General features: G+C 37.7%; 1 long non-coding RNA gene across 1 annotated transcript in view; it reads right to left on the bottom strand.

The window, feature by feature from the left end:
- Positions 1-15,037, bottom strand: part of LOC309653979 — an 88,652-nt gene that overhangs the window by 23,864 nt on the left and 49,751 nt on the right. Inside the window, exon 8 of the long non-coding RNA XR_014259693.1 lies at positions 5,776-5,837. This is a non-coding gene — a long non-coding RNA (uncharacterized lncRNA). The remainder of the gene's footprint in view (positions 1-5,775; positions 5,838-15,037) is intronic.

The following is a 15,037-nucleotide window of genomic DNA, read 5'->3' as shown; positions in this document are numbered from 1 at the left end:
CATGAGAAATTTTTCAAGAAGTCAATAAGAGGAGGGAGGTTGTACTCACTCTTTAAAAAAAAAGGAAAAGAAAAAAAGGGCATGCCTAAAGCTCAGTAAAGGAAATTATTAGCCATATGCAAATTCAAATTCAATAAGGTTTCAGCTCACACCAGTCATGACCAGCAGCAAAAAGTCTACAAACTATAAATGCTGAAGGGGTTTTAGAGAACTGTGTACCTTCTTGGTGCCGGTGGGATGTAAAGTGGTAAGAGCACTAACGAAAACTGAATGGAGCTGCTTGAAAAGGTAAAAATTGAGTTAACATATGATGCGGCAGGGCACCTTTTGGGCCTATAATATAAAACCACCAAAATCGGAAAGACAGATGCAGGCAAATATGCACTGCAACAATATTGAAATAGCCAAGACATGGAAGCAAAAAAAAGGTCCATAAACAAATGAATGGACAAAGATGAAGTGGTATACGTACCAAATGGAATAGGAGCCTCGGGAAAAAAAGGAACAATGCCGTTTTCACGACTACAGTTGAGCCTACAAATAATCATATAAGGTTAAGTAAGTCAAAAGGGTATGACAAATATCCTATGATATCATTTATACATGTTATCCTAAGATTGCTACCAAAGAACATATTTCCACAGAAAAAGACACTCACAGACTTATCAAGTAAACTAATGGTTAGCCAAAAGGAAAGGTGGGAGGATGGGTAAATTAGGACTATGGGGTTAATATACATATACTAATGTATGTTAAATGTATATAAACATATAACAGATAAATTATATGAATTATATAATCACCAATACCTTTAAAATATACATTCTGTAATCACATACATGGTAACAGGGTCCAAAGGTGAACAGACGTATGTATGAATCATTGAGCAGATTCTGTACAGCCAGACAATCAACACACTCTAATCAAATTTACTCCGATAAGAAATAGAAACTAGGGGCTTCCCTGGTGGCGCAGTGGTTGAGAATCTGCCTGCCAATGCAGGGGACACGGGTTCGAGCCCTGGTCTGGGAAGATCCCACATGCCGCGGAGCAACTGGGCCCGTGAGCCACAACTACTGAGCCTGAGCGTCTGGAGCCTCTGCTCCGCAACAAGAGAGGCCGCGATAGTGAGAGGCCCGCGCACTGCGATGAAGAGTGGCCCCCACTCGCCGCAACTGGAGAAAGCCCTCGCACAGAAACGAAGACCCAACACAGCCAAAAATAAACATAATAAATAAATAATAAAAATTTAAAAAAAAAAAAAAAAAAAAAAGAAATAGAAACTAAATTTAAAAAACAAACATAAGTAAGGAGACATAAACTTCTGGGGGCTTGTCCCTGCACATTCCACTCTAATTTACAACCTCGGAACCCTACCTCCAGGAAGACTCTTTTGCCCAAGTAACAAGAGTTGAGAACGTAATAATGCTGCCGCCTTGTGGCTGTTTCGCACAAGAGCAGCTTTAAACCCACTGCTAATGGTTGCTTAATAGTCCCAAGGAATGCAGGGCTCTAAATGACACCTGCCCTCAAAAAATGCCCTGGGGTAGGGAATAGGCAGGAAAATTCAACACATGAGAAATTTTTCAAGAAGTCAAGAGAGGAGGGAAGTTGTACCTACTCTTTAACAAAAAAAGGAAACGAAGAAAAAGGATATGGTTAAAGCTCAGTATAAGGAATTATTAGCCACATGCGTTTCCAACCTCCAAAAAGGTTTCAGCTCACACCAGTCAAATGGCCATTAGCAAAAAGTCTACAAACTATAAATGCTGAATGGGTTTTAGACAACTCATACCTACTAGCTGCTGGTGGGATGTAAAGTGGTAAAAGCACTAACAAGAACTGAATGGAGCTGCTTTACAAGGTAAAAATTGAGCTACCATATGATGCGGCAGGGCACCTTTGAGCCTATAAACGAAGACCACCAGGATCGGAAAGACAGAGGCAGGCAAATGTGCACTGCAGTAATATTGAAATAGCCAAGACATGAAAGCAAAAAAAAAGGTCCATAAACATATGAATGGAAAAAGAAGAAGTGGTATATGGACTGAATGGAATAGTAAGCTCGGGAAAAAAATGAACAATGCCGTTTTCTGGACTACAGTTGAGCCTTGAAATAATCATATAAGGTTAAGTAAGTGAAAAGGGTATGACAAACAGCCTATGATATCATTTATACATGTTATCCTAAGATTGCTACCAATGAACATATTTCCACAGAAAAAGACACTCACAGACTTATCAAATAAACTAATGGTTAGCCAAAATGAAAGGTGGGAGGATGGGTAAATTAGGACTATGGGGTTAACATACATATACTAATGTATGTTAAATGTATATAAACATATAACATATAAATTACATGAATTATATCATCACCAATACCTTCAAAATATACATTTTGTGATCACATACATGGTAACAGTATCCGAAGATGAACAGACGTATGTATGAATCATTGAGCAGATTCTGTACAGCCAGACAATCAAAACACTCTAATCAAATTTACTCCGATAAGAAATAGAAATTAAATTTAAAAAACAAACATAAGTAAGGAGACATAAACTTCTGGGGGCTTGTCCCAGGACATTCCTCTCTAATTTACAACCTGGGAACACTACATCCAGGAAGACTCCGTTGCCCTAATAACAAGAGTTGAGAATGTAATAATGCTGCCGTCTTGTGGCTCTTTCCCACAACAGCAGCTTTAAACCCAGTGCCAATGGTTGGTTATATAGTCACAAGGACTGCAGGGCTGTAAATGACACAGGCCCACAAAACATGCCCTGGGGTAGGGAATAGGCAAGAAAATTCAACACATGAGAAATTTTTCAAGAAGTCAATAAGAGGAGGGAAGTTGTACTCACTCTTTAAAAAAAAGGAAAACAAAAAAAAGGACATGCCTAAAGCTCAGTATAAGGAATTATTAGCCACATACATATTCAAATTCAAAAAGGTTTAAGCTCACAAGAGTCATGACCATCAGCAAAAAGTCTACAAACTATAAATGCTGAAGGGGTTTTAGAGAACTGTGTACCTTCTAGTTGCTGGTGGGATGTAAAGTGGCAACAGCACTAACACAAACTGAATGGAGCTGCTTGAAAAGGTAAAAATTGAGCTACCATATGATGCGGCAGGGCACCTTTTGGGCCTATAACCTAAGACCACCAGAATCGGAAAGACAGAGGCAGGCAAATGTGCACTGCAGCAACATTGAAATAGCCAAGACATGGAAGGAAAAAAAAAGGTCCATAAACAGATGTATGGACAAAGACGAAGTGGTATATGGACAGAATGGAATAGTAGGCTCGTGAAAAAAATGAACAATGCCATTTTCAGGACTACAGTTGAGCCTAGAAATAATCATATAACGTTAAGTAAGTGAAAAGGGTATGACAAATATCCTATGATATCATTTATATATGTTATCGTAAAATTGCTACCAATGAACATATTTCCACAGAAAAAGACACTCACAGACTTATCAAATAAACTAATGGTTAGCCAAAATGAAAGGTGGGAGGATGGGTAAATTAGGACTATGGGGTTAATATACATATACTAATGTATGTTAAATGTATATAAACATATAACATATAAAGTATATGAATTATATAATCACGAATACCTTTAAAATATATATTCTGTAATCACATACATGGTAACAGGATCCGAAGATGAAGAAACATAAATATGAATCAATGAGCAGATTCTGTACAGCCAGAAAATCAAAACACTCTAATCAGATTTACTCCGATAAGAAATAGAAATTAAATTTAAAAAACAAACATAAGTAAGGAGAGATAAACTTCTGGGGGCTTGTCCCAGCACATTCCACTCTAATTTCCAACCTTGGAACACTACCTCCAGGAAGAGTCTTTTGCCCCATTAACAAGAGTTGAGGACGTAATAATGCTGCCGCCATGTGGCTGTTTCCCACAGCAGCAGCTTTAAACCCAGTGCCAATGGTTGCCTACATAGTCACAAGGACTGCAGGGCTGTAAATGACACAGGCCCTCAAGAAATGCCCTGGGGTAGGGAATAGGCAAGAAAATTCAACACATGAGAAATTTTTCAAGAAGTCAATAAGAGGAGGCAAGTTGTACTCACTCTTTAAAAAAAAGGAAAACAAAAAAAGGACATGCCTAAAGCTCAGTATAAGGAATTATTAGCCACATGCAAATTCAAATTCAAAAAGGTTTCAGCTCACACCAGTCATAACCATCAGCAAAAAGTCTACAAACGATAAATGCTGAAGGGGTTTTAGAGAACTGTGTACCTTCAAGCTGCTGCTGGGATGTAACGTGGTAACAACACTAATGCAAACTGAATGGAGATGCTTGAAAAGGTAAAAATTGAGCTACCATATGATGCGGCATGGCACCTTTTGGGCCTATAACCTAAGACCACCAGAATCTGAAAAACACAGGCAGGCCAATGTGCACTGCAGCAATATTGAAATAGCCAAGACATGGAAGCAGAAAATAGGTTCATAAACAGATGAATGGACAAAGACGAAGTGGTATACGTACCAAATGTAATAGTAGCCTCGCGAAAAAAATGAACAATGCCGTTTTCAGGACTACAGTTGAGCCTAGAAATAATCATATAAGGTTAAGTAAGTGAAAAGGGTATGACAAACATCCTATGATATCATTTATACATGTTATCCTAAGATTGCTACCAATGAACATATTTCCACAGAAAAACACACTCACAGACTTACCAAAGAAACTAATGGTTAGCCAAAATGAAAGGTGGGAGGATGGGTAAATTAGGACTATGGGGTTAACATACATATACTAATGTATGTTAAATGTATATAAACATATAACAGATAAACTATATGAATTATATAATCACCAATACCTTGAAAATATATATTTTGTGATCACATACATGGTAACAGTATCCGAAGATGAACAGACGTATGTATGAATCATTGAGCAGATTCTGTACAGCCAGACAATCAAAACACTCTAATCAAATTTACTCCGACAAGAAGTATAAATTAAGTTTAAAAAACAAACATAAGTAAGGAGACATAAACTTCTGGGGCTTGTCCCAGCACATTCCACTCTAATTTACAACCTTGGAAAACTGCCTCCAGGAAGACTCAGTTGCCCTAGTAACAAGAGTTGAGAACGTAATAATGCTGCCGCCTTGTGGCTGTTTCCCACAACAGCAGCTTTAAACCCAGTGCCAATGGTTGCTTATATAGTCACAAGGACTGCAGGGCTCTAAATGACACAGGCCCTCAAAACATGCCCTGGCGTAGGCAATAGGCAAGAAAATTCAACATATGAGAAATTTTTCAAGAAGTCAATAAGAGGAGGGAAGTTGTACTCACTCTTTAAAAAAAAAGGAAAAGAAAAAAAAGGACATGCCTAAAGCTCAGTATAAGGAATTATAAGCCACAAGCAAATTCAAATTCAAAAAGGTTTCAGTTCACACCAGTCATAACCATCAGCAAAAAGTCTACAAACGATAAATGCTGAGGGGGTTTTAGAGAACTGTGTACCTTCTGGCTGCTGGTGGGATGTAAAGTGGCAACAGCACTAACGCAAACTGAATGGAGCTGTGCTTGAAAAGGTAAAAATTGAGCTACCATATGATGCGGCAGGGCACCTTTTGGGCCTATAACCTAAGACCACCAGAATCGGAAAGACAGAGGCAGGCAAATGTGCGCTGCAGCAATATTGAAAGAGCCAAGACATGGAAGCAAAAAAAGGTCCATAAACAGATGACGGGAAAAAGAAGAAGTGGTATATGGACAGAATGGAATAGTGGCCTCGGGAAAAAGATGAACAATGCCGTTTTCAGGACTACAGTTGAGCCTAGAAATAATCATATAACGATAAGTAAGTCAAAAGGGTATGACAAATGTCCTATGATATCATTTATACATGTTATCCTAAGATTGCTACCAATGAACATATTTCCACAGAAAAAGACACTCACAGACTTATCAAATAAACTAATGGTTAGCCAAAATGAAAGGTGGGGGGATGGGTAAATTAGGACTATGGGGTTAATATGAATATACTAATGTAAGTTAAATGTACATAAACATATAACATATAAATGATATGAATTATATAATCACCAATCCCTTCAAAATATACATTCTGTAATCACATACATGGTAACAGGTTCCGAAGATGAACAGACATATGTATGAATCATTGAGCAGATTCTGTACAGCCAGACAATCAAAACACTCTAATCAAATTTACTCCGATAAGAAGTAGAAAATAAATTTAAAAAACAAACATAAGTAAGGAGATATAAACTTCTGGGGGCTTGTCCCAGCACATTCCACTCTAGTTTACAACCTCGGAACACTACCTCCAGGAAGACTCTGCTGCCCTAGTAACAAGTGTTGAGAACGTAATAATGCTGCTGCCTTGTGGCTATTTCCCACAACAGCAGCTTTAAACCCAGTGCCAATGGTTGCTTATAGACTCACAAGGACTGCAGGGCTGTAAATGACACAGGCCCTCAAAAAATGCCCTGGGGTAGGGAATAGGCAAGAAAATTCAGCACATGAGAAAGTTTTCAAGAAGTCAATAAGAGGAGGGAGGTTGTACTCACTCTTTAAAAAAAAAGGAAAAGAAAAAAAGGGCATGCCTAAAGCTCAGTAAAGGAAATTATTAGCCATATGCAAATTCAAATTCAATAAGGTTTCAGCTCACACCAGTCATGACCAGCAGCAAAAAGTCTACAAACTATAAATGCTGAAGGGGTTTTAGAGAACTGTGTACCTTCTTGGTGCCGGTGGGATGTAAAGTGGTAAGAGCACTAACGAAAACTGAATGGAGCTGCTTGAAAAGGTAAAAATTGAGTTAACATATGATGCGGCAGGGCACCTTTTGGGCCTATAATATAAAACCACCAAAATCGGAAAGACAGATGCAGGCAAATATGCACTGCAACAATATTGAAATAGCCAAGACATGGAAGCAAAAAAAAGGTCCATAAACAAATGAATGGACAAAGATGAAGTGGTATACGTACCAAATGGAATAGGAGCCTCGGGAAAAAAAGGAACAATGCCGTTTTCACGACTACAGTTGAGCCTACAAATAATCATATAAGGTTAAGTAAGTCAAAAGGGTATGACAAATATCCTATGATATCATTTATACATGTTATCCTAAGATTGCTACCAAAGAACATATTTCCACAGAAAAACACACTCACAGACTTATCAAGTAAACTAATGGTTAGCCAAAAGGAAAGGTGGGAGGATGGGTAAATTAGGACTATGGGGTTAAAATACATATACTAATGTATGTTAAATGTATATAAACATATAACAGATAAATTATATGAATTATATAATCACCAATACCTTTAAAATATACATTCTGTAATCACATACATGGTAACAGGGTCCAAAGGTGAACAGACATAAGTATGAATCATTGAGCAGATTCTGTACAGCCAGACAATCAACACACTCTAATCAAATTTACTCCGATAAGAAATAGAAACTAAATTTAAAAAACAAACATAAGTAAGGAGACATAAACTTCTCGGGGCTTGTCCCTGCACATTCCACTCTAATTTACAACCTCGGAACCCTACCTCCAGGAAGACTCTTTTGCCCAAGTAACAAGAGTTGAGAACGTAATAATGCTGCCGCCTTGTGGCTGTTTCGCACAAGAGCAGCTTTAAACCCACTGCTAATGGTTGCTTAATAGTCCCAAGGAATGCAGGGCTCTAAATGACACCTGCCCTCAAAAAATGCCCTGGGGTAGGGAATAGGCAGGAAAATTCAACACATGAGAAATTTTTCAAGAAATCAAGAGAGGAGGGAAGTTGTACTTACTCTTTAACAAAAAAAGGAAACGAAGAAAAAGGATATGGTTAAAGCTCAGTATAAGGAATTATTAGCCACATGCGTTTCCAACCTCCAAAAAGGTTTCAGCTCACACCAGTCAAATGGCCATTAGCAAAAAGTCTACAAACTATAAATGCTGAATGGGTTTTAGACAACTCATACCTACTAGCTGCTGGTGGGATGTAAAGTGGTAAAAGCACTAACAAGAACTGAATGGAGCTGCTTTACAAGGTAAAAATTGAGCTACCATATGATGCGGCAGGGCACCTTTGAGCCTATAAACGAAGACCACCAGGATCGGAAAGACAGAGGCAGGCAAATGTGCACTGCAGTAATATTGAAATAGCCAAGACATGAAAGCAAAAAAAAAGGTCCATAAACATATGAATGGAAAAAGAAGAAGTGGTATATGGACAGAATGGAATAGTAAGCTCGGGAAAAAAATGAACAATGCCGTTTTCTGGACTACAGTTGAGCCTTGAAATAATCATATAAGGTTAAGTAAGTGAAAAGGGTATGACAAACAGCCTATGATATCATTTATACATGTTATCCTAAGATTGCTACCAATGAACATATTTCCACAGAAAAACACACTCACAGACTTATCAAATAAACTAATGGTTAGCCAAAATGAAAGGTGGGAGGATGGGTAAATTAGGACTATGGGGATAAGATACATATACTAATGTATGTTAAATGTATATAAACATATAACATATAAGTTACATGAATTATATCATCAACAATACCTTCAAAATATACATTTTGTGATCACATACATGGTAACAGTATCCGAAGATGAACAGACATATGTATGAATCATTGAGCGGATTCTGTACAGCCAGACAATCAAAACACTCTAATCAAATTTACTCCGATAAGAAATAGAAATTAAATTTAAAAAACAAACATAAGTAAGGAGACATAAACTTCTGGGGGCTTGTCCCAGGACATTCCTCTCTAATTTACAACCTGGGAACACTATCTCCAGGAAGACTCTGTTGGCCTAATAACAAGAGTTGAGAATGTAATAATGCTGCCGTCTTGTGGCTCATTCCCACAACAGCAGCTTTAAACCCAGTGCCAATGGTTGGTTATATAGTCACAAGGACTGCAGGGCAGTAAATGACACAGGCCCACAAAACATGCCCTGGGGTAGCGAATAGGCAAGAAAATTCAACACATGAGAAATTTTTCAAGAAGTCAATAAGAGGAGGGAAGTTGTACTCACTCTTTAAAAAAAAGGAAAACGAAAAAAGGACATGCCTAAAGCTCAGTATAAGGAATTATTAGCCACATGCAAATTCAAATTCAAAAAGGTTTCAGCTCACACCAGTCATGACCATCAGCAAAAAGTCTACAAACTATAAATGCTGAAGGGGTTTTAGAGAACTGTGTACCTTCTAGCTGCTGGTGGGATGTAAAGTCGTAACAGCACTAACGCAAACTGAATGGAGCTGCTTGAAAAGGTAAAAATTGAGCTACCATATGATGCGGCATGGCACCTTTGGGCCTATAACCTAAGACCACCAGAATCAGAAACACAGAGGCAGGCAAATGTGCACTGCAGCAATATTGAAATAGCCAAGACATGGAAGCAAAAAAAGGTCCATAAACAGGTGAATGGAAAAAGAAGAAGTGGTATACGGAAAGAATGGAATAGTAGCCTCGGGAAAAAAATGAACAATGCAGTTTTCAGGACTACAGTTGAGCCTAGAAATAATCATATAAGGTTAAGTAAGTCAAAAGGGTATGACAAATATCCTATGGTATCATTTATACATGTTATCCTAAGATTGCTACCAATGAACATATTTCCACAGAAAAAGACACTCACAGACTTATGAAATAAACTAATGGTTAGCCAAAATGAAAGGTGGGAGGATTGGTAAATTAGGACTATGGGGTTAACATACATATACTAATATATGTTAAATGTATATAAACATATAACATATAAACTGTATAAATTATATAATCACCAATACCTTTAAAATATACATTCTGTTATCACATACATGGTAACAGGATCTGAAGATGAACAGACATTAGTAGGAATCATTGAGCAGATTCTGTACAGCCAGACCATCAAAACACTCTAATCAAATTTACTCCGATAAGAAATAGAAATTAAATTTAAAAACAAACATAGGTAAGGAGACATAAACTTCTGGGGGCTTGTCCCAGCACATCCCACTCTAATTCACAACCTCGGAACACTACCTCGAGGAAGACTCTTCTGCCCTAGTAACAAGAGTTGAGAACGTAATTATGCTGCCGCCTTGTGGCTGTTTCCCACAGCAGCAGCTTTAAGCCCAGTGCTAATGGTTCCTTAATAGTCACAAGGACTGCAGGGCTCTAAATGACACCTGCCCTCAAAAATGCACTGGGGTAGGGAATAGGAAAGATAATTCAACACATGAGAAAGTTTTCAAGTAGTCAATATGAAGAGGGAAGTTGTACTCACACTTTAACAAAAAAAGGAAAAGAAGAAAAAGGATATGCCTAAAGCTCAGTATAAGGAATTATTAGCCAAATGCGTATCCAACCTCCAAAAAGGTTTCAGCTGACACCAGTCAAATGGCCATAAGCAAAAAGTCTACAAACTATAAATGCTGAATGGGTTTTAGCCAACTCATACCTCCTAGCTGCTGGAGGGATGTAAAGTGGTAACAGCACTAACGAAAACTGAATGGAGCTGCTTGAAAAGGTAAAAATTGAGCTACCATATAATGCGGCATGGCACCTTTTGGGCCTATAACCTAAGACCACCAGAATCTGAAAAACACAGGCAGGCAAATGTGCACTGCAGCAATATTGAAATAGCCAAGACATGGAAGCAGAAAATAGGTCCATAAACAGATGAATGGACAAAGACGAAGTGGTATACATACCAAATGTAATAGTAGCCTCGCGAAAAAAATGAACAATGCCGTTTACAGGACTACAGTTGAGCCTAGAAATAATCATATAAGGTTAAGTAAGTGAAAAGGGTATGACAAACATCCTATGATATCATTTATACATGTTATCCTAAGATTGCTACCAAAGAACATATTTCCACAGAAAAAGACACTCACAGACTTATCAAGTAAACTAATGGTTAGCCAAAAGGAAAGGTGGGAGGATGGGTAAATTAGGACTATGGGGTTAACATACATATACTAATGTATGTTAAATGTATATAAACATATAACAGATAAACTATATGAATTATATAATCACCAATACCTTGAAAATATATATTTTGTGATCACATACATGGTAACAGGATCCGAAGATGAACAGATATATGTATGAATCATTGAGCAGATTCTGTACAGCCAGACAATCAAAACACTCTAATCAAATTTACTCCGACAAGAAGTATAAATTAAGTTTAAAAAACAAACATAAGTAAGGAGACATAAACTTCTGGGGCTTGTCCCAGCACATTCCACTCTAATTTACAACCTTGGAAAACTGCCTCCAGGAAGACTCAGTTGCCCTAGTAACAAGAGTTGAGAACGTAATAATGCTGCCGCCTTGTGGCTGTTTCCCACAACAGCAGCTTTAAACCCAGTTCCAATGGTTGCTTATATAGTCACAGGGACTGCAGGGCTCTAAATGACACAGGCCCTCAAAACATGCCCTGGCGTAGGCAATAGGCAAGAAAATTCAACATATGAGAAATTTTTCAAGAAGTCAATAAGAGGAGGGAAGTTGTACTCACTCTTTAAAAAAAAAGGAAAAGAAAAAAAAGGACATGCCTAAAGCTCAGTATAAGGAATTATAAGCCACAAGCAAATTCAAATTCAAAAAGGTTTCAGTTCACACCAGTCATAACCATCAGCAAAAAGTCTACAAACGATAAATGCTGAGGGGGTTTTAGAGAACTGTGTACCTTCTGGCTGCTGGTGGGATGTAAAGTGGCAACAGCACTAACGCAAACTGAATGGAGCTGTGCTTGAAAAGGTAAAAATTGAGCTACCATATGATGCGGCAGGGCACCTTTTGGGCCTATAACCTAAGACCACCAGAATCGGAAAGACAGAGGCAGGCAAATGTGCACTGCAGCAGTATTGAAAGAGCCAAGACATGGAAGCAAAAAAAGGTCCATAAACAGATGACGGGAAAAAGAAGAAGTGGTATATGGACAGAATGGAATAGTAGCCTCGGGAAAAAAATGAACAATGCCGTTTTCAGGACTACAGTTGAGCCTAGAAATAATCATATAACGATAAGTAAGTCAAAAGGGTATGACAAATGTCCTATGATATCATTTATACATGTTATCCTAAGATTGCTACCAATGAACATATTTCCACAGAAAAAGACACTCACAGACTTATCAAATAAACTAATGGTTAGCCAAAATGAAAGGTGGGGGGATGGGTAAATTAGGACTATGGGGTTAACATGAATATACTAATGTAAGTTAAATGTACATAAACATATAACATATAAATTACATGAATTATATCATCACCAATCCCTTCAAAATATACATTCTGTAATCACATACATGGTAACAGGTTCCGAAGATGAACAGACATATGTATGAATCATTGAGCAGATTCTGTACAGCCAGACAATCAAAACACTCTAATCAAATTTACTCCGATAAGAAGTAGAAAATAAATTTAAAAAACAAACAAAAGTAAGGAGATATAAACTTCTGGGGGCTTGTCCCAGCACATTCCACTCTAGTTTACAACCACGGAACACTACCTCCAGGAAGACTCTGCTGCCCTAGTAACAAGTGTTGAGAACGTAATAATGCTGCTGCCTTGTGGCTATTTCCCACAACAGCAGCTTTAAACCCAGTGCCAATGGTTGCTTATAGACTCACAAGGACTGCAGGGCTGTAAATGACACAGGCCCTCAAAAAATGCCCTGGGGTAGGGAATAGGCAAGAAAATTCAACACATGAGAAATTTTTCAAGAAGTCAATAAGAGGAGGGAGGTTGTACTCACTCTTTAAAAAAAAAGGAAAAGAAAAAAAGGGCATGCCTAAAGCTCAGTAAAGGAAATTATTAGCCATATGCAAATTCAAATTCAATAAGGTTTCAGCTCACACCAGTCATGACCAGCAGCAAAAAGTCTACAAACTATAAATGCTGAAGGGGTTTTAGAGAACTGTGTACCTTCTTGGTGCCGGTGGGATGTAAAGTGGTAAGAGCACTAACGAAAACTGAATGGAGCTGCTTGAAAAGGTAAAAATTGAGTTAACATATGATGCGGCAGGGCACCTTTTGGGCCTATAATATAAAACCACCAAAATCGGAAAGACAGATGCAGGCAAATATGCACTGCAACAATATTGAAATAGCCAAGACATGGAAGCAAAAAAAAGGTCCATAAACAAATGAATGGACAAAGATGAAGTGGTATACGTACCAAATGGAATAGTAGCCTCGGGAAAAAAAGGAACAATGCCGTTTTCACGACTACAGTTGAGCCTACAAATAATCATATAAGGTTAAGTAAGTCAAAAGGGTATGACAAATATCCTATGATATCATTTATACATGTTATCCTAAGATTGCTACCAAAGAACATATTTCCACAGAAAAAGACACTCACAGACTTATCAAGTAAACTAATGGTTAGCCAAAAGGAAAGGTGGGAGGATGGGTAAATTAGGACTATGGGGTTAAAATACATATACTAATGTATGTTAAATGTATATAAACATATAACAGATAAATTATATGAATTATATAATCACCAATACCTTTAAAATATACATTCTGTAATCACATACATGGTAACAGGGTCCAAAGGTGAACAGACATAAGTATGAATCATTGAGCAGATTCTGTACAGCCAGACAATCAACACACTCTAATCAAATTTACTCCGATAAGAAATAGAAACTAAATTTAAAAAACAAACATAAGTAAGGAGACATAAACTTCTCGGGGCTTGTCCCTGCACATTCCACTCTAATTTACAACCTCGGAACCCTACCTCCAGGAAGACTCTTTTGCCCAAGTAACAAGAGTTGAGAACGTAATAATGCTGCCGCCTTGTGGCTGTTTCGCACAAGAGCAGCTTTAAACCCACTGCTAATGGTTGCTTAATAGTCCCAAGGAATGCAGGGCTCTAAATGACACCTGCCCTCAAAAAATGCCCTGGGGTAGGGAATAGGCAGGAAAATTCAACACATGAGAAATTTTTCAAGAAATCAAGAGAGGAGGGAAGTTGTACTTACTCTTTAACAAAAAAAGGAAACGAAGAAAAAGGATATGGTTAAAGCTCAGTATAAGGAATTATTAGCCACATGCGTTTCCAACCTCCAAAAAGGTTTCAGCTCACACCAGTCAAATGGCCATTAGCAAAAAGTCTACAAACTATAAATGCTGAATGGGTTTTAGACAACTCATACCTACTAGCTGCTGGTGGGATGTAAAGTGGTAAAAGCACTAACAAGAACTGAATGGAGCTGCTTTACAAGGTAAAAATTGAGCTACCATATGATGCGGCAGGGCACCTTTGAGCCTATAAACGAAGACCACCAGGATCGGAAAGACAGAGGCAGGCAAATGTGCACTGCAGTAATATTGAAATAGCCAAGACATGAAAGCAAAAAAAAAGGTCCATAAACATATGAATGGAAAAAGAAGAAGTGGTATATGGACAGAATGGAATAGTAAGCTCGGGAAAAAAATGAACAATGCCGTTTTCTGGACTACAGTTGAGCCTTGAAATAATCATATAAGGTTAAGTAAGTGAAAAGGGTATGACAAACAGCCTATGATATCATTTATACATGTTATCCTAAGATTGCTACCAATGAACATATTTCCACAGAAAAACACACTCACAGACTTATCAAATAAACTAATGGTTAGCCAAAATGAAAGGTGGGAGGATGGGTAAATTAGGACTATGGGGATAAGATACATATACTAATGTATGTTAAATGTATATAAACATATAACATATAAGTTACATGAATTATATCATCAACAATACCTTCAAAATATACATTTTGTGATCACATACATGGTAACAGTATCCGAAGATGAACAGACATATGTATGAATCATTGAGCGGATTCTGTACAGCCAGACAATCAAAACACTCTAATCAAATTTACTCCGATAAGAAATAGAAATTAAATTTAAAAAACAAACATAAGTAAGGAGACATAAACTTCTGGGGGCTTGTCCCAGGACATTCCTCTCTAATTTACAACCTGGG

The sequence above is a fragment of the Balaenoptera physalus genome (assembly GCF_965194825.1).
Source record: "Balaenoptera physalus genome assembly, contig: HAP1_SCAFFOLD_1577, whole genome shotgun sequence".
Classification (NCBI taxonomy): domain Eukaryota; kingdom Metazoa; phylum Chordata; class Mammalia; order Artiodactyla; family Balaenopteridae; genus Balaenoptera; species Balaenoptera physalus.
Note: the sequence above shows the minus strand (reverse complement) of the source record. Positions and strands in the feature narration are given on the sequence as shown.